Genomic DNA, 5,162 nt, shown 5'->3' with positions numbered 1-5,162 from the left:
TATCTATAAGGACTCATTTTTCAATGTTGTCAAGTATTCATGCTAATGTGGGAGACATGTCTTTCCATGCAGTGCTTGTGGTGTCTTGTTTTGACCTTGATCTGAGCTTTTTCAAACACAAGTCATCCCTTGCCTTAACCTTGCAGCGTTGTCGGTCTTCCCTTTTCGAACTACGCAATCCACTGTGTCTGGAAATTGCGCTGGGCCTTGAGGATATGAACTGTGCAATCATGGAAGGTAGACCAGTCTTGAGCTCAGAAACTGCGCAAAATCTTTTCTTCCCCTCAAAAACTGCAATTCACTGAGGTAAGGAATTGCACAAGCCCTTGAGCTTGGGAATTGCGCAATCCCTTCTACCATTGTGAACAGGTTGTTTGTCAAAAAAGCAGAGCCGACCTTCCTAAAAAATAGGAGTTGCCCAATTAATATTTGGTTAAGTCCACTAAGATGCTACTTATGACTTTCAGACAAGTGGCGTTTTTTTCCTTGATTTTAGGCATGTGCATCAAAAACCCTAACCCGACTAGATCTATATAATAGATGCCTCTAGAGCTCATTTGCACATTTGATCTTGGAGCTCTAGCCTTCTCAACAAGGTCAAGGAACTTTCGGTCGAGTTTGTGGCATTTTTTTGAGTAAGTTTTGCATGTGTCTTTTTTATATTCGTTTTTTTTCTATTGCTTTTGCATCTATGAGTGTTATTTTGTCTATTTCTTTTCATAGTAGTTAGCATTTTAACTAGTATTAGCTTGTACAAGTGTTGGTTCGGTCTGTCGTTCACATTTTCCAAGTGTTGCATTGAGTTCTTGCTTTTTGCCCATCAACAGTCGCAACCGTTGGATAATCTTTTAGCATGTTCATTTTTCCTCTTACATAATTGTTTCTGGCACATAATTTTCACTGATCCATCTTTCCCTTGGCACGATCTATATTCCTTCCTGCCCCAACACTCAGATCTATCATTGTTTTCCCCCTTTCCCGAGTAGATATGCACAATCATGGCCAACAATTGCCTTTCCCAAGTTCGCAATTTGCATCTTCAAGAGACAAGCTTCGAGCTTGGCCTCTGAAACTGTGCAATGCGCAATCACTAGCTTGCCCAACTGCACATTGCACAGTCCCAAGCCTCAACCCTCAAACCTGGCCACAGAGACTGCACAATGCGCAGTTCCTTCCCTTAGTTTGCCCAGCTGAGAATGTGCATTGTGCAATCTTAAGCCTCTAGTTGCCACCTTGAATGTTGAGACTGCATAATGTGCAATTGAAGAGCCCAGTGTCTCACCTTTAGCCCAGGAATTGCGCAATCTTTCCTCTCAGCATTGCCTTGATCATGCTGAATAAACTATTTTGCTTGAGCTAATTTGTGTCTGCCATGAGTGCATTTTGTCATATAGGTATTGCGACTTTTTGAGGTTATCTCTCTCCATCAGATTGTTATCATCATGGCACCCAAGAGATCCACCTCAAAAGGCACCACAGAGAGCAGCATTGGTGAAATAGTTGAGAGTGTCCATGTCACTATGCCAGTGTTCTCAGATTATTAACTATTCATTGAGAAAGATTCATACATAACATGGCACACAATGAAGGATGCATTCACGACAATTGATTACAAAGCAGATCTTGAAGACAGACAGGTTTATATCAATGTCCAGAAGTTAGGATTGCGCAAGGTTGCATGCAGGTTTTTGGCCTTTCCTTGTGCAAACAATGTTAACTGGATCCTATCACACACAGATGCAAAGAGCATGAACCTTAATAGTGCCAGTGGACAAAGGCTTGCCTCTTTTATGGCACATGATTTTCAGCATATGTATCATTTGTCGTTGCCAAAAGCCTACATGGATTCCCACTTCTATGTAGTCACTAGTTACCTGAGCACAAAATATGACGTCAAAGGTTGGGTGAAAGAGCCATACAAATTCCGATAGACACCCAACAACACTTATAAAACCAAATCTCTCAAGAAGGCATTCAGGTACTTGATAGTTTTATGTTGCCGGATCCATGGTCAAAAGAGTATCGAGACATTTCTCGAAGGCTAGGCATTCTTGCTGCATTAGATTGTGAAAGAAGGAAAACCATTTAACTGGTTGGGTTTGTTGGCTCAACAGTTAAAGATCCATGTAACCAATGCTAAGAACCCTCCTAAGGGTAAGAAAGCCAGGTTCTACATGTTTGCTTGCTGGATGCAATATGTGTTCATAATGCTTTTCCTGGCATGAGTTGAACATGGTCACCAAAGGAGCCTATTGTACACATTCACTACAAGATGCTTTTGGAGTATAGCTACAAAGGATTCATGGAGAAGTTTATTGATCACTTCCTCATCCCATTGTACAAGATGATCTTTGAGGAAGAGCCACCTTGCATGTCCTGTGAGGTAATGGAAGCAGTGTTAGAATTGATTGATTGGCTTGCTGCACCAGATAACACTTACCTTAGAGTGTTTCGCAGTTAAAAGTCTCCACATTTTTTTACCGAAGTATGCCACCGACAAATTGTTCATGCAAGAAGTAGCTTATCATTTTCCCACGAGTTTATCAGGAGTGTTGCAGAGGAAGAAGAAAACACATTGGCTCACTCTTCCTTTGCAAATTGGATTGTATGAGATCAAGAATCTGAAGGTTGCTCACACTGAAGGCAAAGAGAGAGAAATATGCATTTAGTCGCATGGATTACAATGTGTACAATCCCATGAGTGTTTGTAAGCAACATTGTGCAAAGATACATTTCAATTTGCTAAGCGAGGACTTATTCCAGACCTGAGGAGGAAAAGTTTAAGAATTGTTATAATGCCTCCAAGCCTTGTTCCCCAAGTAGATTTGCAAGTACATCATAGATTATTCCTCAGCAGGAAGCAACTCTAGAAGCAGAACCATTAGTGAGGCATAACCCATTGCGCAAAAAGGGGAGCGAAAGGTTGTGTATGGTTCATCGGAAGAACAAAGATGCAAATGGAAAGTAGATCTAATGATCTTGAAAGCGACCATAACAACGGAAATAAAGAGGAAGCAAGAGGAAGAGCAAGAACATAAAGAAAAAGAGGAGAGGCAAAGACAAGAAGAAGAAACGCAGAAGAAAGAGGAGGAAGAAACAACATTGAAGCAAGTTGAAGAAGAGGTACAAAGTTGGCTACTGGAAGAAGAAAGTAAGACGTTGCATGACAAAGAACTTGCCCAGGAAATCGAGGATTTGATAGTGATCCAAGACATGGAGGTAGAGTCGGAGCAATAAAACCAGGATGTTGATCTCATGCCTCACACGCAACAGATCACCACTCATCCTCCATCTCCTCCTGCGAAAGGGCAAGCTCTAGGTGAGGACGAGGAAATTGCTCCTCTTAATGAAGGTCTGATGATGGATATCTACAATTTAATTTATGATGAGTTGTAGAAGAAGATTGTACAAACAAGGAAGAAGCACTTCCCGGACGACTTCACACATCCTGCGTTTATCAAAGAAAAGATGATCGTGATGGACACCATGAAGAATCCATAAGCTATTGTCACAACCAACATATGAAAAAGCAACTAAAATAAATAAATAATAAAATAAAATAAAAAATTGTATTAAAAAATAGAAAACAATAAAACAATAATTGCTCCTCCGCTCACCACCTCACCTCGCCCCTCCCCCTCCTCCGCTCACCACCCCACCTTGCCCCTTTCCTCGCTCTCCCTCCCCCCCGCACCTGGCCCTCTCCTCCCCCCCACGCGACTCTCCCCACTCGCCCGGTCTCCCAACCGGCGGCCGCAGGCCGTGAGGGAGGGGCGTGGGGGCAGAGTCGGGGGGGGTGGTGGAGGGGAGAGGTGAGGGCCGAGGGAGGAGGGAGGAAGGAGGGGGAGGAGAGGGCTGGGTGCGGTGAGAGGGGGAGAGCGAGGGGAGGGGCGAGGTAGGGTGGTGAGCGGAGGAGGGGGAGCAATATTTTTATTATTGTTTTTTTAATATGTTTTTTTTTAAATGTTTTATTTTAATACAATTTTTTTTATTGTTTTTATTTTTAATTGTTTTTTTCCATATGTTTTTCTAAATGTTTTTTTTTTTTTTTTTCCTTTAATTTTTATATTTAAATTTTTTTAATTTTAATTCTAATGTTTTGAATTTTTATTTTTTATTTTTGAATTTTTATAAATTTTTTTAATGTTATTTCTTTGTTTTTATAATTTTAATTTAAAAAATAATTCTTAATTTTTATTTTTTATTTTTTATTTTTAATTTGTTTATTTAAATTTTTTAATATATATATATATATATATATATATATATATATATATATATATATTATTTTAAGTTTGTTTAGATGGTTTTTTTTTTTAATTTGTTTTTTAACTTAAAAAAATTGTTTTTAGTTTTTTGGTTTAATTTTTTTTTTTAATTAGATATGTTTTTTGAAAAAATTACATTTTTTATTTATTTTTTGATATTTATTTATTTTTTTTTTTCGTTAATATATATTTTTTTTTTTTTATTAGTTAATTTTGGTTTTTTTTCCATTTTTATAGGTTTTTTTCTTTTTTTTTTTTATATTTTTTTTGTATTTGATTTTTTTGTCCTCTCTTTTTTTTATTACTAACATGAAGATCACCAACTTTTAAAAAAAATTATCCACACTTAATTTATTAGAAAATTTAAAGTGTAAAAACTAAATTCTTTAAACAAAAAGAGTTGATGCTCATGAGCACTTTTTAAAATCAAGATGAAAATCATTAACAAAAAAAATGTTCACACTTGATACATAAAAAAAATTGGAAGTGTAAAAATAAGCACTCTAAAAAACTGTGTTGATGCTGCATCTACACTTTTCAAAATCAGTATGAAAATCACTAACATTTAAAAAAATTGTTCATATTTGATACATAAAAAAATTTAAAGTGGCGAAAATATGCTCCAAAAAAAAAGGTGTATTATGAATCACCATTTTTCAAAATCAAGTGATTTTTTTGCTACCTCAAAAAAACAAGTATTAGGCCTTTTTCTCATTTGATCGGTAACTATGTTTTTCTACCACGCTTCCTTTACAACATTTGTCCTTCCTATGCATATCACAAAACCAACATTTTTTGTTCATGCCTCGACTCCAAATATTAAATTAAAGCTTAACTCGATATAGTCCCCGCTCTTTCACAAACTCCCCCATACGCAATTTTTCCACACACCCT

Source organism: Pinus tabuliformis, chromosome 5_2 (genome assembly GCF_031772625.1).
Source record: "Pinus tabuliformis cultivar Carrire ecotype Pingquan chromosome 5_2, CPIR1, whole genome shotgun sequence".
NCBI classification, from domain to species: domain Eukaryota; kingdom Viridiplantae; phylum Streptophyta; class Pinopsida; order Pinales; family Pinaceae; genus Pinus; species Pinus tabuliformis.
The sequence above is the reverse complement of the archived record's forward strand: the minus strand, read 5'-3'. Positions refer to the sequence as shown.